The following is a 27,637-nucleotide window of genomic DNA, read 5'->3' as shown; positions in this document are numbered from 1 at the left end:
CATTGTTGCCATACCCCGAGATTCAGTCTGAAGCACAGAAAGCACATGATTGTATTCTTGTGACTGAAGAACAAACAAAGGGTCGGATTGATCTCCAGGATACGCCCTTTCCAGATGTGGATGGAGAACTGTGGGTGGACGGGTCATGCCTGAAGCTACCAGATGGTACGACTTCAGCAGCGTATGCAATTACCACATTGCAAACAATAGTGGAGACAGCACGCATACCACAGAAATCAGCTCAAGCAGCGGAACTGATAGCATTAACACGAGCATGTGAGCTCAGTACAGGATTGTGTGTGAATGTTTATACAGATAGCCGGTATGCCTTCGGAGTAGCGCACGATTTCGGCCTACTCTGGAAGGAGAGAGGGTTTTTAACGTCACATGGAGTACAAATAATGCATGGGGAGTTAGTTCACAATCTTTTAACTGCATTGACATATCCGAAGAAAATTGCCATCGTTAAATGTAGCGCCCATAGGAAAGTAGTCGATAAAGTTGGAGAAGGGAATGCGTTAGCAGACCGGGTGGCACGGGAGACTGCGATGCAGCCCGGTGCTCCTGCCATGTATGTAGTGAAGTCGCAAGTAGAAAGATGGCACGATGCGAAGGAAGAAGTGCGAGAAATACAGAGGACCGCTTCTGATAAAGAACGGGAGCAATGGTCCAGTGAGGGAGAATTGGATGATGAGGGTTGCTGGAGAAATAAGCAGATGGATAGATGGAAATTACCCACGGCTTTTGTACAACCTATGGTTCAGATGGCACATGGGCTAGCACATGTTGGAGCTTCCGCAATTGTAAAATTGCTTACCCAAGTCTGGGAGCATCCAGAGATTGCTAGCACGGCGAAGAGAGTCGTGCAGACCTGTATGATCTGCCTGAGGTACAACCCAGGAAAGGGTACTCGAACTCCAGCAGGAGGATTTGTAACACCTACTGCACCCTTTGAGGTTTTGCAGATGGATTACATCCAGCTTGAGCGCTGTAACAATTTGAAGTATGTTCTAGTAGTGGTTTGTGCCTTTAGCAAATGGGTTGAGGCATACCCTACGAAAGACAATACTGCAATGATTACCGCCAAGATGCTGTTGAAGGAGTTCTTCCCTCGATATGGCGTTTGTAGACCTCTGTGGAGTGATAACGGACCCCACTTTATAGCGGATGTTATAAAGTATGTTTTGAAGGGTCTGGGCATCACCCAGAAGTTCCACGCAGTGTTTCACCCTCAATCTGCGGGACTAGTCGAGAAGTATAATGGTACACTGAAGCTCAAGATCGCTAAAATCCAAGCTTCGACGTCTTTGACTTGGCCAGATGCTTTACCGCTGGCGTTATTGTCAATTAGATCGGTACCGCACTCTCGAACCGGTCTTACACCGTACGAGATTGTCTTTGGACGCCCAATGAATATTTGGGGTCCACCAAAACCTAAGACTGTGTATGATGTACCTTGTGTAATGATGAATGATTATCTGGCGCAGTTAACGGATAACTTGGTTTCTATTCATCAACAGGTCCGGGAGGCGCTCCCTGATCGGTCCACCGGTGAAGGACATAGTCTCCGGCCTGGCGACTATGTCATGGTGAAGATCTTTGACAGGACGAACAGCTTGGAGCCGAGATGGGTTGGTCCTGAGCAGGTCCTACTTGCAACGAGGACGGCTGTGCGAGTTTCCAACAGAAAGAATTGGATCCATTCCCTGCACTGTCGCAAAGTACCGCCCGGATTGGTGGAGTCTGCTGTATTGACCGATCAACGAGAAATTCTGGCTGCAGAGAAAGGCCGTGCTGGGGAACCGAACGATACTGAGGAGCTCTTTCCGGACCACGCGACTCCTGGAGGAAAGCGATATCATCTCAGGCCAAGGAAGTGAATTCTTCAGTACCGGGACATGTTGTCAGAACGGCCCTTGGGTTAGTGAAACGGAGAGCCAATGAGGCAAGGGGGGGGGGATCAGCCCTGCATTAGTGTAGCGACACCCGTCTTGGCCCGTTGGTGAAGAAATCGACCGCTGCCTAAGGGGAAGAGTTCTGACAAACCTTTTAGTTTCAGGAAGATATTGATCCTTTATTCTGACATGGAGAAAAAGAAAATCCTTTGTGCAACAGGTTTTATGCTTACAGTAGCTATTGTGGGGATAACCACATGGTTTGTGGAGGATGTGACTCCTGCTCGAAAGTTACTTGTGTTGACCACTCCAGTGCCTGAGGAGCACCACTTCTATACCCTTCCGTATCAAGAATTGAAGCATCGTCAGTCTTATTTGAATAACACTTTCATCCAGATGTTGCATCATACCCACGTTGCCACGAATGCTACGAACTGTTGGATATGTGGTATGATGCCAGCTCACCAGAAGAAAGGAGGAACGCCATTCATACCTCTTCCTTTCTCTCATAATGGCTCTTGTAGAGCATGGTACACTTTGCTTTTTGCCACCCGGAAACCCACAGTGGGACGATTACTCTTCAGACTCAATAAAGAATGTCATCAGGATAAAGATGGATATCCGCAAGCGAATGGGACAATTTGGGAATGGGAAGAGTATCGACCAGACAATGAATCGATTCCCTATATTTTCACGAACACCAGAGACACTGTGGGAAAAGACAGATTTGTGATTCAAGTGGCACAAGCTCAAGCGGACCTGTGTGTCCAGAGTGTGGGTTATATTCCTGTTGGTGTTAGTGATTGCATTACCATATTAAACATCGACGGGTTGAATAACAGTACCTTTTTAGCATCCCATAATACATATTTCGTATGTGGAAATAAAGGTTATTACCGTTTGCCAGCCGGTTGGTCTGGAGTATGTTATGTAGCATTTCTATTGCCCCCTGTATTTTTGGCACCTGCATCCTATCATAAGGATTTGAAGTTGTTAAATAATGTGACTGTAAATAGGTATAAACGTACTCTATCAATTGATGATGTGGATCAGACTGATACTAGTCTGCAGCAGTATATTGATTTTAATTTAGGATTGTTTTTCTTCGTTGGAGCTGCCCTAAATAGTAGGAAAGTTCGAAGGTTAACAAGAGTGGTAGAGGCCGTGACAAACCAAACCGCTGCTGCTCTTGGGAATCTTACGGAAGAATTACAGATTACTAGAATTGTTGCATTGCAGAATCGTATGGTGCTAGATGTTATGTTAGCCGACCGAGGTGGAGCTTGTAAAATTATCAGAAGTAGTTGTTGTGTGTTCATCCCTGACCACACGCCGTCAGTTTATAATGCCATCAACAGGTTGCATAAAATTGCAGCTGAAATCCATACAGAAAACGGCACTTGGTCCTTTTCTGGATGGTTCTGGGCATTGATCACTGCTTGGGGGTGGAAGGTTTTAACTGGTCTTTGTATAATTGTAGCAGTTCTGTTTTCTTGTTGCATCTGTGTCCAATGTGGTCCCTTGCTCTGTTCCTTATGTGTATCATTCTGTATTCCCGATAAGAAAGCTATTGCCGATGTCACTTATCAGAAACATTTAGCTAAAGAAGTAAAAGAAATGATGACAATTGACGTATATGATGATTATCCTAACAAACCGGATGTCTTCAGTAAATGCTGAAAGGATCGTCTGTTGTAAATTGAAACCACGATGTGATTAAGCATTCACTAAAGACATGAATTCCCCTTTTATGACCAAGTCTCTTTCGTTATGTTGACTAAGGTCTGGACTCCATTTTGTATTGTCATGTCTCCACGTGCTCAACACGAGAAGAGTCCTATCTTCGTGTTAGTTGCTCTTGCAATCTGCCTAGTAACAGTCTATAAATAGTTCCTTTGTCCGTCTGGCGCATGCCCAGGCTTGACCACATCTGTTATCAGTTAGTCCTTGCTTGACCATGTTTTCGCGGGCTCAAGGAGTGTGTCAGCTCCGCCCACACTTATGAGCCCCTCTGCTGTGTATAAAAGGGGACCGTGTACGCAAGTTCTTTGTGCTACTCTATGCAATACTGAAGGGTGTTGTATGGATTGTAGGACCACCCTTAAGGGTTAATAAACTTTGTCTTTGTACTTTGCAGTTTCCGTGCCAACTTCCTTATAGATTCCATTGCAGTAGAGCGAACCCTTGTGTCCTGCGGGCCTAGCTGGGGCCTGTATTCATCAGTGGGGGCAGGCTGTTACAGCGGGTGCCGGGAACTGGAAGACGGCGCCCGCGCTTTGAGAAGTCCAGGGTCTGGTGGTACGGCACACACGCTCCCAATCCCGCCGCGAGATGCCTCCACAGTGGCAACACTCACCGGCTCCGGAGGCGAAGGGCTGGAGGCAGGGCCTGAAGTGAGGATCTGGTCACTAGGAAGCAGCCGAGGAGAGGTGCCGATAAAGCCCAGGCTGCACCAGCAGGAGGGCCCAGACCCCACGCCCACGCCCAACAGCGGATCTCGGCGTAGCGGCACCAGAGTAGGGCCAAAGTGGGATCAAACTGTGCCCTGGGGTAAGGTGAGTCGAGATAGCATGGCGCCAAGAAGCAGCGATAGGAATGTCTTTAGGATTCCTGATGGATTATCAGCTTGGCCGGCAGAACCCACTTAGAGTGCGGCCATCTTGCAACCGGCTAAGCCACGTCCCCAATCCCTTTACAAATCTTGAGTAATACTCACTTAGACCCAAGAAAGACCTAAGAGAATCCTTGTCCTTTGGGGCAGATGGATCTTTGATGGCCTTTAGGAGACAATGTTTTGGTTTGATACCCTCTGGTGTTATCCTATGGCCTAGATAATCCAATTAATTCACAGGAATTTTGCATTTTTCTGTTCTCAATTTAATTCCATGATTATTAAAAATTGTTAAACATTTCTTAACACACAATCATATTCATAGACATTGTCTGCAAAGAATAAAACATCATCTTGAAAAGCTTGTGCTCTTTTTACACCTTTTAAAATAGTATCCATAAGCTTCTAAAAAACACTGACAGCCGATGCTAAACCAAACGGCATTCTCAGAAACTTATAGGAACCATAAAGTTTGCTGAATGTGGTTAACTCTTGTGTAAAAACATCTAGGGGAATGATATGCCGATCTTAAATCAAGAATACTGAAATATTTTACCTGACCCAAATTGGTTTGTAACTCATGTATTTTTGGGAGGGGATGACAATCAATTTTGATAGTTTCAAGTGTGCAAAAATGCACACAACCACATTTCTCCTAACCTTTTCCTGATAATGACAATGGGACTGACCCAGTCAGATGAATTTGTTTAAATTATTATACATTTATCAATTAACTTTTGTACCGCTTTTTTAGATCATCTTGTGCATTTGAGGGAACAGGTCTCATCGTATTCATAACTGGAACAGTGTCAGATTTCAACCTGATGTGGTGTTCAAACTTAGTGATGTGACCAACTTCATCGCTAAACACTTTTGGAAACTCCAATGTGAATTGTTTTTTACCATCTTCAGATGATTTACCCAGAAATTAAATTTGCATTGGGCAACCATAACAGGTTTATCAGACACAGGTACCAAATGTAACCCTAGTTTGGCTTAATCCTGGCATCCCACCACATTTCGTCCTTTTAATGCCACATACATTTTAGTAGTGCTTTCCTATCAATGCATGCCAAAACACCCTCAAAATAAGCAAGCATACTGTTGTGTGCTCTCCAAATGCTTTGGGGTTGACATCTGGAGTGTCTCATTTCTTACTATGTCCCCACAACGTAATTTGTTTTGTGTGCGATAAAACGGATATGGGAGCGCCAGTTTGCCATCATGTTAAGTGTTACATCACCCACTGAGACATTGCGTAATGGGCCTTTGACCGTTGTGGTTTGTCCCTTATTCAGGTCAATATTTAATATTACACCAGACAATTAAATTGAAATATCTTGGACCACTTCATCCATCTCCATACTGAATGCCTGACTTCTTATCGTTTACTTGCACTAAACTTAAAGTATCAAGACTCTTTAACTTTGAGTGTTGTTTGATCTTGAGCCTGAAGCTTTGTAGAGACCAGCGAGCACTCAATACCTTCTTCAATGTTTGCAACCTCACTAAGAGTGGCATTCCTGAACCCCAATAAACGCTCTTGATTTTTTTTTCACAAAAACCATAAACATGCTGATGTTTAATATACATATCTAAAGACTCCCCAAAGTTACAAGTACCCGCTAGAAGTCTAAGAGCAGATACAAACTCTTTGATGTTCTCATCAGTCACCTGTTTACTTTTTAAAAAGTTAAATCTCTCCAAAAGAACACTTGGTTCCTCCAAAAACGTCTTTGTTAATCTTTTAATTGCTTCTGTGTACTCACCCCAATGACCAAATTGATCCAAAGCTGCATCCAGTTCTAACTAATAATCAAAGATTTGTTGGCCTTCCTGGCCTCAATGACTAAATAATAAAGCAAGATTCCTTCTGGGTTCAAATTTAGTTGCATCCACAGCGACTAAAGAGTTCTCAAAAGTATGCAACCAATTCTTCCACTTCATGGGGGGCTTCCCTTGTTGTAAAAATGGTGCTAACTGCATTAAGTACTGATTTGAAGCCATGCTTTACCAAACCAAAGAAGACCAGGTACCTCTTAAAGCAGTTTTTTAACACACTGCCTGAACTGATTGGGTATAATATCAAAGTGTTCTCTTTATACTTTTGCACCCAGAAGAGAGTTCCTGAAGAAATTATCTGGTGTGCCTGTCACCGATTGCACAGGCAAGATCTGCTAAGCCTTTCACTGATCAACACAAAACCAGTTACATTGGTGTGCCTGTCAACGTGCATCCATGGATAGTTAAAGCAAGATGTGCCTCTCATCAATAAAGCAGGCACGTGTCATTTTCCCTTTTAAATTTACAAGGTGAGCCTGGCACCGTAGATGCAGGCTAACCAGTGCATAAATACGCTTTCGGCAAATTAAAATAAAAGATGGCCCCCACATCGTCATGTGGCATGATGACATGCATCCGTCTGGCCTTGTACCAAAGCTTTTGCCTGTCCTGCACGTTACTAAGCCAACATATGCGATATGACGACACAGCTAACTGACATCGGTAACTGGAAATGTGCACTCAGCTGCTGCTCTAGAGACAACTGCTTTTACCATGTAAATGAGGCTCACCACACCTAACACCTTACATGCGCACAATGGAATGGTTCTTCATGCACCACAATGGTTGTGTGCTGAGGGCGGAACCAATCCGTCCTCTGCACACGGGCACCAAATCCCTCAGCTGTACACAGCAGAGGGACTTCCTTTTAATTTTGTTCAGCCTCGTGAGCTGGTGAAGAGCTTCCTCAACCACCAGAGGCATTTTTTTTTGTGTAATGACGATCGGCGCACACTGTTGTCATTACACTGAAAGTGAAAGTGAAATGAGCCCACCGTCTTGCTTCACTTTCACTCCCTACATGCTTGTAGGGCTATCTCAGCTCCCCCGAGCATGTAGGCAGACGGCAGATGGGAGAGGTATCATTGGAAAGGGGAGACTCCCCCCTTTCCAATGGTACAATTCCCTTGTGGATCACTGTTTGGGGATCACCGAAGGAGCGCCCACTAGACACGAGACAGGGGCCCCTTGCGTGAGAGCTTTTGCTCCCCCACATATTTGGCCATATTCAAACTTATGGCGCAGTAGCCCCCTATTTGCCTCCCCACCCTTGGAAGCGGGGGGGCACAAAGCACACAAGACACCAGGGATTCTTTTTTTTAAACTTAAGGGTGGAGGCTGCCCTAAATGGGCATTATAATGCCCTCCTCCCACCCAAAAATAGTCAGTCTTTCTGCTCCCCGGGGTACAGATGGGGGAAATAGCCTCTGATCTACCCCCTTGGCCAGAATACCCACTTGGCACCAAGGATTATTGTGTTTTTTTTTATAAAAGAGGGGTGGGAGTAGCCCACAATGGGCATGCCAATGCCCCCACTCTAACATAAAAGGGGCAGTCTTTCTGCCCACTGGGATGCAGATGGGGTAAATATCCCCGAAAGCCCACTAGACACCAGGGTTTACTTTTTTTCTTTCTAAAAGAGTGGTGGAGGCTGCCCAGAATGGGGATGCCAATGACCAAATCCCCTCCCAAAAACAAAGATGAGTGTCTTTATCCCCCCATGGGGGTTATTACCCCTCATCTGCCCCCAGGAGGGGCAGAAAGCCCACTAGGCACCAGGGATTATTTTTATTGAAGAGGGGTGCAGGCTTCCCACAATGGCCATGCTAATACCCCCACTCCTGAAGAGCTAATAATAACAGTCTTTCTGCCCCCAGTGGGGGAGCAGAGGGGGGTTATTACCCCCGATTGACCCCTTGGGCGCAGAAAGCCCACTGAGAACCAGGGATTTGTTTCTTTGAATTTTGGGCAGCCTGCACCCCCAAATCCCTCATCTGCTCCACAGAGGGGGCAGGAATCCCATTAGACACCATAGATGTTTTATAATAAAAGAGTGGTGGGGGCTGCCGAAAATGGGTATGCCAATGCCCTAACCACCTCCAAAAATGGGCACACTCTTTTTGCCCTTGGGGGTATATGGGGGCAATAGCTCCCAATCTGCTCCCTGGGGGGGGACAGAAAGCCCAATTGGCACCAGACAATATTTTCTTTTCTTAGTGTAGGGGTACGGTGTGCCCAGAATGGGAATGTCAATGCCCCCACTCTTCCATGCAACAGGGAAGGTACAAAAACATTGAGATTGAGGGGATAGCACAGGAAATTCTAAGAGCCATATATTCTTTTTATATACGTTTTTAAGCTGACTCTGCATTGGACACCCAAAACACGGAGGAATACTTTTTATCAAGAGACCAAGGGGAAAGCTTGGTGGTAGGAAATTCGTCCCGGTGCGGTGATCCCATACAGAAATATAAGGAAAATGTTCATTTAATTGCTACATTTGAGGTTAGCAGGGGATTCTGGGTAGGAAAACTTTGGGGAATCTACACAATCAACACCTCCCTGGACTCCCTTGGGTGTCTAGTTTTCAGAAATGTCTGGGTTTAGTACGCCTCCCTTGATGACTGCCGAGCCCAGGACTAAAAATGCAGGTCCCCCCCCCCTTGCAAAACCTTGTAGTTTTGTGATAGACAATTATGATGTGGTAGAATTTTTATCGGTGGACCTGGGGGCATGCTGGGTGGTGAGAAATTTGTGTCAGCCCAGTCATCCCACAACTTCCCAACACCGAAAAGTGAGGAAAGATTTGATTTTTCTATCTAAATTTTAAGTTTGTAGGGGATTTTGGGCAGGGAAACGTTGGGCGATACATGCAAGCCACACCTCCTTGGACTCACCCGGGTGTCTTGTTTTTAGAAATGTCTGGATTCGGTAGGTTTACGTAGATGACCATAGAGCCTGGGACCAAAAACACAGGTGACTTCCTCACAAAACAATTTTTTTAATCGATAATTTTGTAATCTCCACAGTACGTTTTGGGCCATTTCCTGTTGAGGGCATTATGGGCCCGAGTACTAAAACTTTACTACTCCTAAACTGAGAAAAATCCTAACTTTAAGACTTTCGGTATTCACAGAAGGCATTTAGGAGTCCTAAAGTTAGGAGTCCTAACTTTACTACTCCTCACTGAGAAAAATCCTAACTTTAAGACTTTCCGTATTCGCGGAAGGCATTTAGGAGTCCTAAAGTTAGGAGTCCTAACTTTACCACTCCTAAACTGAGAAAAATCCGAACTTTAAGACTTTCCTTATCCACAGAAGGCATTTAGGAGTCCTAACGTTGGGACTCCTAACTTCTGTGAATACCAAAATGAGTAAGTGCCTTCTGTGAATACCAAACTGAGTTAGTGCCTTCTGTGAATACCAAAATGGTAGTAAGTTTATGATTTTGTCTTAAGTTAGTTCTGTGAATCGGGCCCTATGTCTACCCATACAAGTGACATGCCATTTTTATACGGAGACTAGGGGGAATGCTGGGTGGGTGGAAGTTTGTGATTCCCGGGAGATTCCAGAACTTTCCATCACAGAAATAGGAGGAAAATGCAGGTGACTTCCTCCCAAAGCCAAGTCTTTTTTCTGATCGATAATTTTGAAATCTCCACAGTACATTTTGGGCCATTTCCTATTGTGGGCACTAGACCTACCCACTCAAGTGAGGTATAATTTTTATTGGGAGACTTGGGGGAATGCTGGGTAGTTGGAATTGTGTGGCTCCCCACAGCTTCCTGAACTTTTCATCACAGAGAATTGAGAAACATTTTTTTTTGTTTTTTTAAAGTTTGTGGTTTGCAAGGGAGTTTGGTCAACAGAACCAGGTGAGAGCCACACAAGTCACCCCATCCAGGATTCCTCTGGGTGCCTACAGGTTTGCTAGGTTTCCTTATGTGCCAGCTGAGCTAGGGTAAAAAAATCCAGAGCTAGACACATTTTGATCGGGAGACATGGGTGGATGTGTGTGGCATCCCACAGATTCCGCAACTTTCCATCACAGAAATGTGAGGAAAATGTATTTTTGCTTTTTTTAAAGTTTGACGTTTGCAAGGGATTCTGGATAACAGAACCCGGTGACAACCACACAAGTCCCTTCATTCTAGATTTCCCTGGGTGTATAGTTTTTAAAAAAGTACAGGTTTGCTAGATTTCCCTTGGTGCCGACTGAGCTAGGGTCCCAAATCCACAGCTAGGCATATTGCGAATAAAGAGTCAGTTTTCCCTGGAAAAATGTGATGTGCCCACGTTGTGTTCTGTGCAGTTTCCTGTTGCGGGCACCAGGCCTAACCACACAAGTGAGGTACCATTTTTATTGGGAACCTTGTGGGAATGCTCGGTGGGTGGAAGTTTGCGGCTCTACACAGATTCCAGAACTTTCGATCACACGAATGTGAGAATTATTATTTATTTATTTTCAAGCTTTGAGGCTAGCAAGGGCCTTTGGGTAACAGAACCTGGTGAGAGCAACACTAGTCACCCCATCCTGGATTCCTCAGGTTGCCTACAGGTTTGATAGTTTTCTTTGCATGCCTGCTGAGCTAGGGTCCAAAATCCAAAGCTAGGCATATTGAGAAAAAAAGGTCAATTTTCACTGGAAAACTGTGATGTGTCCACGCTGCATTTTGAGTCATTTCCTCTCATGGGCATCAGGCCTACCCACACAAGTGAAGTATCATTTTTATTGAGAATCATGGGGGAATGCTGGGTGGGTGGAAGTTTGGGGCTGCCCAGTGATTCCAGAACTTTCCAGCACAGAAATTTTATGAAAATTTGCTTTTTTGACAAAGTTTGACGTTTGCAAGGGATTATGGGTAATAAAACTTGATGACAGCCACAAAAATCACCCCATCCTGGATTTCCCTGGGTGTCTAGTTTTCAAAAAGAGTGCTGGTTTGCTAGATTTCCCTAGGTGCCCATGGAGGTAGGGTCCAAAATCAATAGTTAGGCACATTGCGGAAAAAGAGTCAGTTTTCACTGGATAAATGTGATGTGTCCACATTGCCTTTTGGGCCATTTCCTGTCAAGGGCTCTAGGCTTACCCACACAAGTGAGGTACCATTTTGATTGGGAAACTTAGGGGAAGTGTTATTTACAACTAATTTTCTATGCATTTATCTCTTCCAAATGTCGTTTAGAAAAATGCCAATTCAAATGCTGGCATAGGCATCCACAAATTTGGAGATGTACAAATATCCACTGCTTCTAAACTATATATTTTGTTCCCATTTCGAAAATACATAGATTTCCTTGATACCTATTTTCAAATCATTATATTTTTACCAATTGAATTGCTGTATACCCGATACACAATGAAAAACCTTTGAAAGGCACAGCTCAGTTATTGGCTCTGAGTACCTTGGGTTCTTGATGAAACTACAAGTCCTAGATATTCTCGCAACCAGAAGGGACCAGCGGGCGTAACCGTATATTGCTTTCATAAATTTTGGATATTTAGAAGAAGTTACAGATGAAAACATAGGCACACATTTTTTTTCTACCCAATTTCAATATATTTTTATTTTTAAACCTTGAAGGATCTGCACTAGTGACCCCTTGCTGAATTCAAAATGTTGTCTTCTTTTCAGAAATCTATAGCTTTTTAGGTTCCATTATTGGTTTTATACCAATTTCTACCACTAATTGGAACAAGGTTGAAAACACAAAAAAGAGGGAAAATAAGTTATATCCCAGTAAAATGCCAATACTGTTTAGAACATTTAGATTTTCTGACAAAAGTTGGCCTGTTCCCGAAAGCTGGGAAGATGGTGTCTTTAGCATCACAAACCCTTTGTTGATATAATTTGCAGGGAAAAAGCAGACGCTTTCCTCTGCAGCACTGTTTCCTGTTTCCCCCCCCAAAAACATAGTTTTGCTGTATTTTGGCTAATTTCTCGGTCCCCTCCAGGGGAATCCACCAACCCTGGGTACCTTTAGAATCCTCAGGGTGCTGTGAGAAAAGGACACAAATTTAGCATGTATGCCTTATGTGGACCGAAAGTTACAGGGGCCTAAGTGCAAACTACCTCAAATAGCCAAAACATGGCTTAGCACGGGGGGCGAAGCCTAGCAGCGAAGGCGTTAAACCAGATGCAGTCACACTTTTACCAGGTTCATCAGGCTTCTTCTAAAGAGGTCTCAGCAGGCAGTTAACTGCACCACAAGATCTGGGGCAGTGCTCCCATACCAACAGCAAAATTCCACAACAGATCCACAGTGTGAACTCCTCCACACAGCTCGACGCCAATATATTAAGGACCACCATACAGGATTGCAAGGTAAGAACAAATTAAGTTTACTCATCAAAAGAGAAGTTCACTGGAAAAAGACCCTGTCCGTGAAAGTCCCGGAGCAACTGACCGAAGGGACCGATGCGTGAAATCTTTCATGAAGTAGGGTTCCAGAATGCTCAACAACTAACATTCTCACAATGACATAACTTATGCTGTATGAGTGTGTGGCAACATCCCACTCCATATTTGTTGCTATACTCGGACTCCTCTGCAGTGAGTATCACCTGAGCGGCTATAGGAATGGAGTTTGCCTGGTGGTTTTGGACATGTAAATCACTTGTTACTGATTCTCTTAGGGCCTGACTCTGAGTTGGTCGGTTAATTCCAACCCATGTATAAACACCTCCTTACACATCGGCTGGAACTTTACGAGTTGTTGGGACTTAAAGCATCCGATAATTATCGGATACATTAAATAACTCATCTTTGCTAAACATCAGCAGGTCAGACCTGCTGAAATTTAACAGAGGACAACTGTACGCATTTACAGTATCATTCAGATTTTGATGTGTTAAGCACCACAATCTGCATGTTATTCCCCAAGAACTCATGATAGGTGTTATTTATTGCACTCGATAAATAACGATTACCTTGGTGTTGTTATTTATCATGTACGATACATGCCACAAATCCTCGCCATGAGGGACTATATCTCATTAGACACTCTGCAGCACCCCTAAACAAGGCCCGTCATTAATGGCTCCTGACCCCTGATTAGCTCCTGGAAGCTGGCTAGGTTGCTGGTAATGGGCATGTCTGACTAGCATTCATTTCCCCCAACCTCTGAGTGATTTGCGTGGGGTGTCAAAGCCTGCAAATCCGCTGACACTGACTCTAGGGAGACTGGGAATGAGCAGGGAGAGGGGTTCAGGGGATGCTGTCAGTGAGAGGGGGCTTTATCTAAACCCGATCCCAGGTTCCCCGGTTCTCTCATATTTTTAGGCCAATATTTGTGTTTCCCAAGAGGAAAGTATCTCCTTTACGTCACTTGCGTTCAAAGGGTCCACATTTAGTAAAAACACGTAGATGGAGGTGGAATCAGCTTATTTAAAATCAAAACTGTGTCCTGTAAATTACAGAAACATGCCGGCTGCATCTACACAACGAGCAGTTATACAAATTAAGCGACCAAAGATGCCAATAATCAGTAACTCAGCAGCTAAAATAAGCTGTCAACTCCATTAAAGAGATTTTCTTAATGAATCAAAAGTATTTTTATAACCTCGGAGTGAAGTCTTTTATTCGAATATTTACATGTTGTAGTTCTTCGAGCCACCTATCATAGACATATACATTCAAGAAATCAGGAAGAGTCTGATTCACATGGATGCATGCACGCATGTTAGACATGTCTCCTATGATTGATAGCGAACACACATGCTTTCCGCATGCATATGTGATTGTATACCTTAGGTTCATACAGATAGGATGTAATACAATTATATATGGAGAATGTTTCCAGCTGATAATGTATATGGTGCATGCACGCTCCTGTTCCACCAGAGGCAGTGAGAATCGATACCTCCATACACATAAAACACTCAGCGGTGTGCATAAAACACATACAATTTACACACCCACCCAAAGTGCCGCTCTGTGATCCACGTTCCTGCCTCTGACTCGATCCTCTTTTCCCAACCTTGACGGACCTCCTGCTGTGTACGTACACAATTCTTCCCCGTGGCAGTATATTGCGGCGGATATACGACTCCTGTGACCCATCTCTAATAGATGTTCCCTTTCCGGGGTCAATCAGTATTCTGGCGGTCACATCCGGCATTGTCTTCAGAGCGTCATTTTGGCACACCAGCTGATTAGCTATTGAGTGACCATAACGGTGCACGAGTTATCTCTTTGTAGCCATACGGGAAGCGATAATGGCCAGCAGAGGAGCTGCCATAAAGCATGCATTGGCTTCTGGATGAAGACACATTAATAAAGACAAGAATGATTCCTAAAGCTGTTCCGAGCTCACTCTGCAACAGGATTGTGAACTGGAACAAGAGGGAGCGAAATATGGAAGCACAGTTCTTCTAAGAGAGAGGATATGACGTCATGGACAGGGCTGCCTGCTTTGGACCTGGGGAACCAGATTCTAGTCTTGGCGCCTGTTCAGCATCCTGTGATTCTGGGCAGGTCGTGGAATCCGCCTGTTTGTGAGCGTGTGCAGCTCTGCTGGTGCTCACGTGAAGCCTCCAGAGCCTTCGCGTCGAGTTCCCGCAGTATAGGGTTGCACCAAAAAGTGTTTATCATTACTCTTAACATTATCAATGCGTATCCGATGAATGATTAAATATATAAAATTCAACAAAGTGCATTTCACAACAGACATATTTCGAAGGCAATGCTCCTTTCATTAAGACTATTTTAAAAAGAAATGTTGGAGCAATATCCATGCCAGGGCTTTGGAAAAACACGTGGCTCAATGCAACTGCAATTTTACCAGGAAACGTGCATGCACAGGGTTATTATTATTACAGAGGAAAGGTTCAAATTCTGCATTGTTCCCAGAGTACAGCTTCCCACCTCGTGAGTCAGAACCCCTCCCACATAATTTCTGTCATATGACACTCGGCACAGCTGTAGCAATGTGTGCTTTGCAATGGGAATGTGCCACGGTGAGGGCCTGAGTGGTGATTGATGTCACTGTAGGGAGCGGGAAAGGCAGTAAGTGGTTGCTTCTGGAGAATTGGCAAACATTTAGGGGCATTTCAACAATAGACGGCGATAAATATCGCAAAACGCGCCTAGCACTTTTTTATTTATCGCCGGAATTTATCGCCCGGTTAGCGCGTTATTAGCAACGCGTTTCTCCAAGGCGATAAAATTCCAGCGACAGGGGGTAAATGGCAAAAACATCGCTGGAAAACCAGCGTTGGTCTCCTGAATACGGCGATAACCTTGCCGATACGACCTTGTGGTCGTATCACCGTAATCCACCCCCAATGTAAAACATACATAACTCATGTTTTTTGCAGACGTCTGGAAGCAGCGTTAAGGGCGAGTTAGCGCTGAAAAGAATATCGCTACGCCGGACGGGGCTGCGTTGTAAATATCGCGAAGCCCCGTTAGCGATATTTCACAATGAAGTTTCATGAGGCACGCCTACCTTGCATCTCATCAGGGATGCGAGGCGAGGCGGCAAGAAACCGGGTGCTAATGCAAGGAAACACGCGCTAACGTGTCCTTGTAGATAGAGCGATAATATTATCGCCGCTTTTCGCCCGAAAACGGACGCTAAAGCGGTTATAATATTTTCGCCAGCCCTTGCTAATATGCCCCTTAGATCTCAATGTGATGGGAATAAAAGTGTATCTGTAAAGAAATAGAAGTGTAGCGACTGGTTCAAAATTGGGTGGTAATGGAAAATCCTCCAGATTTCTAGAAAAAGCGTCAAATTCAGATGTGAATTCACTGGGGGTTGACCTCCGCCACTGGATGAATTTCAGACGTGGATTGTTCTCTGGGTTCAGAACTTCGAAATTGGAAGATGTTTAACAGCCACCCCAGCACAAATTGAACAGGAAAGACATTCATTCAGTCATTATAAACTTTGGGTCAGATGTACAAGCCCCTTGCGCCACTTTTGTGACATTTTTCCCATGTAAAAAATGACGCAAAAGTGGCGCAAGGGGCTTGTAAATCTGCCCCTCTGAATGCAGTAATGTCGACAACACTAACAATGTCACGAAGAAGGATTATTAGCACAACTGCTTAAAATGATTAAAACATCTCTATAGGTAGAGGCGGGCAGAGTTGCATTGTCAGCTGATTTCAAATATGCGAATGTAAATGATCGATGTATAAATATTTACACACCTGAGTACTTTTGAAGAGCAGTGACATGGCTTCTTAAGCATACACATGTCATTCTTAGTGAATTTTAAGAACGAGTTAAACTTTCTTTACAAATCAAGCCCCCGATTTAGCTCACACGATAACTAGTCACCTCTGAAGGTAGAAATCACCCTGGAATATCTTACACCCACGTTCTCAAAATTCAAGCATCAAAGAAGATTCAGACGCTGGATGTTTTATCAACGAAATATGATGTCATTCTGATGTATAACCTTTAACTGCTGGGGTGTTTGCACCTCTCTATGCCCACATGTGTGTTTTTCACAAATGTGTATTAGATTGTTCAAGCGCATGTATCTTTGCCAGGAGACCATCAGACTGCAGACTAAGAAGAGTAGAAAAAGGCAGCCAACTATGCACCCAAGATCTGGAATAATAGCCCCCCTATCCATCAGGACCACCTAATGCTGCTTCGATTTAGACAATAATTGATGATGCACTGCTTTAAAAAAAAAAACACTACATCACAATGCTGTAACTGTCCACAACCTTGCTCCCTCTCATGTCACCTGAACAATGTATGCTTGTCTTTTGACCTTTACTGCTCGACACTGCATTTGCCTAGGTTCTCTCTGTAGAAATAACACCTGCATACGTACATGCACACCTTGCATCAATATCTAATAGCGTCCTGAAGATATAATGAAAATGTATTTTTTTTTTTCAAATCGCCCAATATTTTTTTGCATTTCTAAAATGGACTAAAACAGATCACAAAATGCTAAACAAGAAAATGATAGATTGGATGTCTAGAATCTTGCAAACCAAATGTCTGTGTGTTTTCTAGGGAATGTATTCCAGGAAATGGAGATTTTACAATCAGTTATGTAATATTAGAGCAGATCATAACATTGTAACAGAATCATGTTGATGGTGTACTGTTTATTTGATGACAGATATCAAAGCCAGAGCTATATGGAAAGTATAAAAGTCATATATTATGTAATTCTGTATGTCATAAAGAGAAGGTATTGGTGCAAACCAGAACTCCCTATCCCATTTGACTGGCCAGTAGAACACTCTCAATATGAAATTCATTAGATATTTACAATTTATTTTCCAAGACACAGTAATTCCCACCAGTGGTTCTCATCTGGAGCTTATCCATGTAACGGCTTGACACCTAACTATTTTCCTACGGTGTCACTGAGTGTTAGACTTGGCATCTTTTGGCAAGTTTCCCCTGAGCTTTTGCTTTCTGACATCCCGGTTTTGACTCTGTTTGTGCTGGCTTAGTGTTTCTGCGCACTTTTTTCACTGCTGATCAGTGGTAAAGTGCAAGTGCTCCTGTGTTAAAATGTGTTGTGGATTGGTGTTTCCATGATTGGCCTGTTTGATTTATGTGTCAGTCCCTAGTAAAGTGCACTGCATGTGCCAGGGCCTGTAAATCAAATGCTGTTGGTGTGCTGCAGCACTGGATTGTGCCTCCCACCCAGACAGACCGTAAATGTAACTCCGACCTGCCATTGCAGAGTCTGTGCACAGTCTGGTACTGCCATGTCGACTTGGCAAGTGCACCCAGGTCCTAACCTTCCCTTTTCTTAAATGTCAGTCACCCCTAAGGAAGGCCCAAGGTACCCCTGTGGGCAGGGTGCAGTGTATTTGGAAGGGTGGACATGCCCTGGTTTTGTGTGGGATGTCCTGATACTTAATTACCACCAATTTCGTTTTTCACTATTGCAAGCGTACCTGTTCCCCACAGGAAAGAATGGGGAGTTTGTTTATAATATCTAATAAACATAACTGGCCCTGGGAACTAGGTAGGAAAATGAAGTTTAGTATGCCTGAACTCAAAATCTAAAGATGCATTTTTTAGTGCAGGTAATTTTTACATTCTGTGTTTGAAAATACCACTTTTGGAAAGTAGGTATTTTCTTGCCTCACCATCCAGTGTGCCTCTGCTGGGTTTGTGGATCGACTGTCTAGGTTTTGCATGAATGGGGCTGGGGAGCAGGAGTGGCTACGGATAGTCTAGGTGGGTCAGGAAGGGTCTGAATAGACCTGGGCTGCATTTAGAGTAGGGAGAGGAGATTTCCTTGCACCTGAATGGGCCTGGTCTGCCTCTGACAATGCCATCTCCACCTCCTGCCAGGAAGCCCCACCAGAGAAGGCAGAACTGGTTTTGTCTGGGCACAGACACTCTCTGCCTAAGAGATCAAATGATTTTTGGATATAAATATTGGGGTCCAGACCCCTGAACTTTAGAACTCTTTTGGACCAAGAAGCCTGCCAAGAAGAAGACCTGGAGAAGCTGTGAGGAGGAACTACCACATTGCTGTGTGCTTTGCTGTGTTGGCCTGCAGTGGCTGCTTCTGTCTTGGGCAGTGAAAGAACTGGACTGAACTTTCTTCAATCTACTTTTGTTAGTTTCTCCAAGGGCTTGAGGTTAAGCTTGCCCCCTGCTCAAGAAGTCTCAGGAACAGCAAAGACTTCAAGCTCTTCTGCCCTCAGCACTGGAAACTGTGTGTTTTGGCTGCAACAGAAGAAAAGCAACCCGACGACGTCTATGCCGCCACTGCCGACTCCGTGTCCTGAAGGCACCGCAGAGGGCACCGCCGCAACCCTGGTCTCACCGACGACGCCTGCTGACTCCACTACCGAACCCCTGCTCGCACTGCGACCTGTGGGAACCGCACTCCACACCACCTCACTTCACGACGATGCCATGGTATCCCCGACGATGCTGATCCATGCTGACATCTACACCGCTGCTTGCACCATGGTTCGAGGGCACCGCTCATAAAGTTACACGATGCATCACTTTCATCCTGCACCGCAGCCGTGGCCTACTGACACCGGTGCCATCGACTCCAGTTTGTGAACCGACGACAGCGCTTCAGCAGCGGCGCCGCCGCTGCTTGCACTGCAACCTGCCAGCACCGTGACGAGCACGGCATTCACTTTGCACCGCTACCCTGGTCTCACCAACTACGCCATCTGACGCCGCCACCGAGCCGCTGCTCGCACCACGACCTGAGGGCTCCGCACGCCGCACCGCTGCACTTCACACCAGAGCACTTGACGCCTGTGTCACCAGCGATCCTGACTTCAACAGAGAGGAGTTTGATCTGCAACGCATGTGACTCCGAGGGCCCCGACGACACTTGCACCGACCTCCGGAACCGACGCCTGCGGACGCAGTGCTTTCGGAAGCTCAACGAGAGGTCTCCCTGTATTTCTAAAAGGTACTGTTTGCAGGTCTTCCCGATCCCGTAGCTGGCCTGCGACACCGCGGTCAGCCAGAACTGTTTGGATTTGTTTGCTCACGACGCTGTGATAGCCCCGGACGGAGTTATCAACATCAAGGAACTGTGTTTCAAGCATATTTTGATAACTGAAGATTTTTAAGTACTGTATTGTGGATTTTTATCATTTTTGGTCTTGTCTTAAGTATATAAAAATATTGGATATTTTTCTAAAGTGGTGTGGTGTCCTTTCGTAGTGCTTACACTGTATTACTGTTGGTTATGTGCAAATGCTTTAAACACTGCCTCTAAGATAAGCCTGACTGCTCACGCCAAGCTACCATGGGGGTGAGCAGGGGTTATTTTAGGAGTGTAACTCAATTATCCTGACTAGGAAGAAGGGTCCCTATTTGGACAAAGGTGCAAACCCTTGCCAACTAGAGACCCCCATTTCTAACACTGAACATATAGGTACCAGCTAGGTAAGCATTTTTTAGGGTGCCCACAATGAACAAATGATGTACTGTACAGTTTGCAAATTTTGAAAGCAGCTCTAAATGAAAGGCCAGTTCAGGCGAACTGTCTTTTGGTCAAAGATATGATCAATGTTCTGTATGGAAACCTATTACAACCAGAGGGCCTAATCGCAACATATGTAAATATGCATGTGTATATTTACTGACATGTATACTCTCTACTACACCTGTGTATAACTTTTAACCTTTTGATATTCACCATTTCTAAGTGTAGTTATACCTAGGTTAAGCTTTATTTGTCTCCATCTACCTCAAATCAGGAAGTGAGCCTCCTATAAAAGGAGTTACAAGTGTAAAGCTGGTACTAGTAACTTCCAGCACAGATAGGTGGAGATGTATACCACAATGTGGGGATAGGGAAAAGGATGAAATTGTATTATTCTTTTAAAAAGAATGAAATTATTTTAATGTATAATAGAAATGTTCATTTTAAATATTTATTATTCACCTTTATTTAAGAACATTAACACCTTACAGCCATTCTGCATTACATAATAAATTAATTTATGTATATTCAATTAATACAAATATTAATTTTAAAGCAGTATTTTAAGAAATATGGCTCTCACTAACATCCTTTTTTTTAATGTGTAATAAATGTTGATAAATGTTATGTGTTGAATGAATTTAAAATATTTTTAAACATTTTCATGTATTTCCTTTTTAAATTAAGTTTATTATTACATAAAAAACGTAATTAATAATTGTAAGATATTGGGTTATGTTGAGGTGGGTAGAAGCCCAACTGAGCCAACATCCACGCTCTATGTCAGGGTGATCTACGAAAGTCATTAAATGAACCTGTGCTTAACCCTCTGGTAGCTGCCACAAAATCCGTCAGCCTTAACTTCGAGGCAAAATCTAAAGTATTCATGCAGCACACAAACAGTAATAAAGCGAAAGAACAACAAAGAAGAAATGTCAAACCAATTTGGAAAAATATAGTAAACTGTAATAAATATAATGAGACCAAAACGACAAACATTCAATCAGTGGAACTGGAGATAAGCAATTTCAAATTTCTAAGTAGATATAGCACCTAAAAGCACAAAGCACACTTGCAGTCATCTGGTTGTGCTAGATCATTAGAAAGTCACAAGTTCAGGCTGACCATGTGGAGCACGGGTCAGATGCAGGGACCTGCTGTAAAACTTACCTTCTCAAAATCTAACATGAAAAGTTCTATTCACCGTGAGGCCACGAGGAGCTGGATGGTTGTTGTTGAAGCACACATAGCAGGCTAAGGGTGGCGCAGGATGTTGTCGCAGTAGCAGGAAGAGCTGGTAGGACATCATGGATGGTCATTGCTGGAGCTCCATGTTGCCTGTCACCATGGGCAGTCTTTGCTAGCGGTCGCTATAGAGTGAAGAGAAGGACTTCACCAGGCTCGTTTGCACTTGAGAAGAGCACAAACTTCGCTTTTTCTTTTTGAGAGAACCTCAGTCTGGTGCCAGCCAACGTTCTGGGTCCATTTGGCACTTTTTGTGGATCAGGAACTCACTTCAGCAGAGGTCAGCAGGGCTCAAGCATGGAAGGTCAAGTTGTCAGCAGGTCAGTTGGACAGTTGCAGGGAGGTCTCTGGAGCTTTTTCTGGCCATGTAGCTTGCACAGGAAGTCACCCAACATGCCCGTGGAGTGACTTAGGTCAGCCTTGGATGAAGAAAATCAGCCCCAGTCTTATTTTTAAGATGGCAACACAGTCTTCAAGAAGCAGGGCACTTCTATTTCTGTAATGTCTACAAGTCCAGAAGTGCTCTGATAAGTGGCGACGGAGGTCCATCGTTTATACTTGGTGCCAACCTTTCATTTAGGGGCATTCCCCATACTACCCCCACCGATGGTTCTGAAAAAGTCTTCCCCTTTACTAGTCAAGGCTTCACAAAAAGTCTGGGATAATAAAAGTCAGGGTAGGCCAAGTGTCAGATTCCTTTGTGTGAACAGAAGGTAAAGTCCTTTAAAATGTAGTTAGGCCTGACTACAGCTCCTCCCAGCCATCCCGTCAAGATGACCTATCATATCCACACCTAGGTCCCCTTTTTGTTATTGTTTGGAATCAATACCCAAATCCAAAACAGCAAATGCATTGACAAACATGTGACTCTGGACACTGGCACAAGGCATGAAATGGTTAGAACAAAAAATTAATTCACTTTTAAAAAAATAAAAAAATAAAAGTGCTGTGAGTGTGAATGTTTGCCTTATTTAGCATTAATTCCATCATTTGTTGCTGTAGCATTTTTCTCTGTAAGTAGAATGGGTATGCCCAGACATGAGTCCTCTGCTTGCTGTGCCACTGGATTCAAGCTAGCCTGGCTGATGAGGGATGATACGCCGAAACCAGTTCAAGTTTGCTTGTTTCTGGTCCAGGGAGGACCTGGCTTGACAGTTCAGGATGGACTGTTCCCATGAGAAACAGGGTCAAGACTGATATGCATATGGCTGGTCCAAATTGGGGTGGCGTAGTGAGCAAAAGAATGATGGATTTAACCAGGAATTCTTGACTGGGGGTGAATGTTTGATTTATTCAGCATTCCGTTCATCATTTGTTGCTGCAGCATTTTTTGCTGTAAGTGGGATGGGTATGCCCAGACGTGGGACCCTTGCATGCTGTGCCATTGGATTCAAGCTAGCCTACCTGACGAGGGGCTGATACTTTGAAACTGATCCTAGGATGTTTGTTTCCAGTTAAGTAAGGACACGGTTTGGCAGTTCGGGCTGGATTGTTCCATGAGGAGCAGTGTCGAAGACTGATTTGCATATCTCCCCGTGCCTACCCAAAAAAATAATGTGTCCTTGTGTAACATATCTGGTGCTCATGTAAGGCACTCCAATACCTTTGGGTCCAGTTTGCGCGATATAAATCTGCAACAACAAAAAATATATATATGGCTGGGTCCAAGCTGGGGTCACTTAGTGAGCAAAAGAACAATGTATTTAGCCCAGATCACTTGACTGGGTGTGAATATTTGATGTATTTAGCATTTCCTCCATCATTTGTTGCCACAGCATTTTTCGCCCTAAGTGAGATGGGTGTGCCCAAAAGTAGGTCCCTTGGTTGCTGTGCCACTAGATTCAAGCCAGCCTGGCTGATAAGGGATGACACCCCGAAACCAAGCTAGGATGCTTGTTTCTTGTCCAGGGAGAACCCAACTTGGCAGTTCAGGCTGGACTGTTCCCATGAGTAGCAGAGTCAAGACTTATTTGCATATGGCTGGGTCCAAACTAGGGTCGCATGGTGAGCAAAAGAATGATGGATTTAGGCCAGATTACTTGACTGGGTGTGAATCTTTAATGTATTCAGCATATCCTCCATCATTTGTTGCCACTGCATTTTTCGCCCTTAGTGGGATGGGTGTGCCCAGATGTGGCTCCCTTGGTTGCTGTGCCACTGGAATCAAGCTAGCCTGGCTAAAGAGGAGTGATACCCTTAAACCAGTCCCAGGATGCTTGCCTCCGGCCCAAAGAGAACCCGGCTTGGCATTTCTTGCTGGCCTGTTCCCATGAGAAGCAGAGTCAAGACTGACTTGCATATGGTTGGGTCCAAACTAGGGTGGTGTAGTGAGCAAAGAACATTGATTTAACCCAGATCTCTTGGCTGTGGGTTACTATTTGATTCATTCAGCATTCTGCCCATCATTTGTTGCTGCAGCATTTTTCACCCCAAGTGGGATGTGAATGCCCAGAAGTGGGTCCCTTGCTCACTGTGCCACTGAATTCAAGCTAACCTGGCTGATAAGGTGTGATACCCTGAAATCGGCTCCAGGATACTTCTTTCTGATCGAGTAAGGACCTGGCTTGGTAGTTCGGGCTGTACTATTCCCATGAGGATCAGGGTTGGGACTGATATGCATATGGCTAAATCTAAACTGGGGTGGACTAGTGAGCGAAAGAACAATGGATTTAACTCAGATCTCTTGACTGGGGGTGAGTGTTTGATTTATTCAGCATTTCTTCCATCATTTGTTGCTGCAGCATTTTTTGTCCTAAGTGGGATGAGTATGCCCAGACGTGGGTCCCTTTTTTGCTTTGCCACTAGTTTCATGCTAACTTGTCTGATGAGGGTTGATACCTTGAATCCGGTCCCAGGATGCTTGTTTCTGTTCCAGGGAGGACCCTGATTAGTTGTGTCTGCTGGACTGTTCCGAGGAGCAGGGCCAAGACTGTTTTGCATATGGATGTGTCCAAACGGCGGTTGCATAGTGAACAAAAGAACCATGAATTTGACTGGGGGTGAATGTTTGATTTATTCAGTAATCCGCCCATCATTTATTGCTGCAGCAACTTTTTAAAAGTGGCATTTTCAGTAAAAAGGATTTTAATTTAGAATTAATTTGAGTGTAAATAGTATATTTCTATTTGCTTCCAATCCACAGTTATTGCTTATTAAATGTAATAAGGTCACCCAGTGTTAGTCCATGAGAAAGAGAGGCCTTGAAACAGTGACATTAGGGGTTTTTCACTGCCAGGACATTTAATACTCAGGTACATATTCTACTTTTGAAATTCAATGCCCTCTGCCCTGTGAACCAATAGAGGTGACTTACATGCATTAGAATGGAAGGTGTGGGCATGGCAAAAGGTGCATTTTGCCAGGCTGGATCGACTGGTTAAAAATGCATAACAGGCTGTAGTGGCAGTCCCGAGACCTGTTTTAAAAGGAAACCTCAGCGGGTGGCACAATGAGTGCTGCAGGCCCATTCGTGGCATTTCGTTTACAGGCCCTGGATACATGAAGTACCATTTACTGGGGACTCTGGGTGATCAAAAAGCTCAGTGGAATTCCGCAGAGTTCCTCAGTCAGGTCGGAGTTCCCAATAAAACCAACATATAGGACCAAACCTGTCATTTTGTGAATGACGGGGGACATTCAGGCCTCTTTCTAAACACTAAACATGCCACCTGTGACTGTATTACAAACACCGCAGGTCCACCCTCCCTGCTGGTCCAGCCTCTCTATCAGTCCACCTTTGCTGCTGAGCATTCTTCCAGGAGGGGGCTGGTGTCTGAAAGGTAGCAGGTTCCGGCCCATGATGGCTCCTTTGGAAACCAGAAAGCACAGGACTCAGGTGTTGGGACTCTGGTCCTGTCTTGGTTAGGTCAGGTCACTTACCCCGCCTCGCTGGGCAGGGCACACACTGTCCTGATCTGGGTATTCCATGCACTGCGTGCACTGTCTGGCTTTAACCCCCGCTTTATCCCGTGCCTACATCGCTGCCCGGCTGTAGCTTCCATTTCACCCGTGCATACATTCCCATGCCAGGCTCCTGGGCAGGGTCGTAGACTGCTTGAATGCAGCAGGAAATCTCAGCCCACTCCAGGACTTCGCTGCTTGTGGTTTGTTGCTCAGCCCATGATCGGAAGGGAGGGAGGTGTGAGGGGAGGGTGGCAAGGCTATAATCTTCTGCTTGGGGTTATTATTTCACTCTGCATACAACTGGCCATTGGGTTTCGTGAGCGAGGACTAGCTCCCAGCCCAGGAGTTTCAGTTTACCTGCAGCCTCCAGTGGGGAGGTCCCTGCACCTGGCCCAGGATTTCACACCCAGGAGCACTCCAGGAGAGGAGCTGCCTTTACCGTCGCCTGTATATAAGGGGGTGTCATGGGTATACACTGTGTTGCTGCCGGTGAAGCAAGCCAGTGATCATCTGGCACTGAACTGATTTCCAGCATACAGTTTAGAAGTGTTAAGTGGATGAAATGTTGCATTTTGGTAATTTACAGTCTGGTTAACGGGTTGAGAGATACTCTGGTGTGCACTCTGGCTCATAAACTGGGGCTATGGGGATTTTGTATGGGTGAGCTGGTAAACTCTGCTCTGCCATCAGTCGGCAGAGTTTTATTAAAGAACTCCACACTCTAACCGGAGTGCGAAGTGCCATAAACTCTGTGAACTCTGCTGGCAGAGTGGAGTTCACCGCCCACTCCTTACTGGGTACGTACAAGTAAATTAGATGTGCCAATAAGATGTAGACCAATTTTATCATTTTTGAAAGAGAGAACACATACACTTTAACACTGGACAACAGTGGCGATGTGCACAGAATCCTATTGCCATCAAAAATGATTTCAGCAAACAGGAGGAGTGAAGGCAAAATGTTTGAGAAATATCATACAAAGGATGTCAGGAATAATAATAATTATAATATTTTAAACTGTTTAGCACAAAAATTCATATATTTCAAATGCCAAAAGTGTTTATTTAACATTAGTTTTTATGGGGTGACATTTCTATTCCATGCCTCCATTTTTCCAATGGATGTGTGTTGCAACATCTGGTAATGACCATAGAGGTCTCACTCTGGCTGGGCTTGAGTACATTTGAACCGGTTTGATCCCTTTAGTAACTTTGCAAATGTAGTTTGTTACAAGCATGGGCCTCAGTCTTTTGTTGGTGTGTCTTTGCATTAGCATATACCTCCCAAAATGCCCTCCATACATTTCCTGAAACCCATTTCATTTAGACGTATTCCATTTTTCTAGGCACTCTCAATTGTCACTTCTACATTTACAGCAAAAACATATATGTACAAGCGCCGTGATCTCCGCCACTTTGATGGAATTTCCCTGCATGGCAAAGAAGGAGACGCAGAGCCCACCTGGCCATAGGCTTTTGAATAGCATTTTTTAGTACCGAGTAGTAATTTTGTAAGACTATTAAACTTACTACAAAATGTAGTTTGTGAATGGTTGAAATTGAGTTACTGGTTGAAGGGGAGTTGAAACTGTTCTCAAGGAGCAACCACAATTCTTGCCTGTGTGATGTACAAGGCAAACCAAAATTAACCAATGCTCAACCCTCTGGTAGCTTGGTGCAGAGCAGTCAGCCTTAACTTAGAGGAAATGTGTAAAGTATTTGTGCAACACTTCAAACAGTAATAAAGTGAACAAAAAAACAAAAAAGGATCCCACACCACTTTAGAAAAGTACAGTAATTTTTAATACATAAAACAAGACCAAACCGACAAAAATTCAGGGCCAGAGATAAGCAGCTTTAATGATTTTTGTAAAAATAGTGGCTAAAAGCGCAAAGTGCCAATTGTGGATATTTGGTCATGTAGGACTGGTACAAAGTTACAAGTTCAGGCTGACTGGGATGCAGTACATGCTGGCTACAGGGATGCAGTGAGGCCCATTGAGCAAGTGTCCTTTAGATCCTGTTTGCAGAGCATTTTGAGGTCCTGTGTCGAAGATGCATAATGCAGCCGAAGCGATGCGTCTGCTCCAAGGAGTTGCAAGTCTGCGATGCAAGGTCCTGCATCATTATTGAGAATCCTATTGATGAGGGGCTTGCAATGTGAACTACTTCATCAAGAACGCGTCGAACAGTCGGGGCAAAGCATCGGTTCTGATGATCTGTGAAGTGGAGTCCCT

The 27,637-nt window shown here is 44.4% G+C and overlaps 1 long non-coding RNA gene across 1 annotated transcript in view; it reads right to left on the bottom strand.

The window, feature by feature from the left end:
• The window catches only part of LOC146829453 (uncharacterized), a 137,600-nt gene extending 123,235 nt beyond the window's left edge, over positions 1 to 14,365 (bottom strand). The window contains exon 1 of the long non-coding RNA XR_014961987.1: positions 14,270 to 14,365. This is a non-coding gene — a long non-coding RNA (uncharacterized LOC146829453). The remainder of the gene's footprint in view (positions 1 to 14,269) is intronic.
• Between the last annotated feature and the right edge of the window lie 13,272 nt (positions 14,366 to 27,637).

Source organism: Triturus cristatus, chromosome 5_2 (assembly GCF_964204655.1).
Source record: "Triturus cristatus chromosome 5_2, aTriCri1.1, whole genome shotgun sequence".
Classification (NCBI taxonomy): domain Eukaryota; kingdom Metazoa; phylum Chordata; class Amphibia; order Caudata; family Salamandridae; genus Triturus; species Triturus cristatus.
Note: the sequence above shows the minus strand (reverse complement) of the source record. Positions and strands in the feature narration are given on the sequence as shown.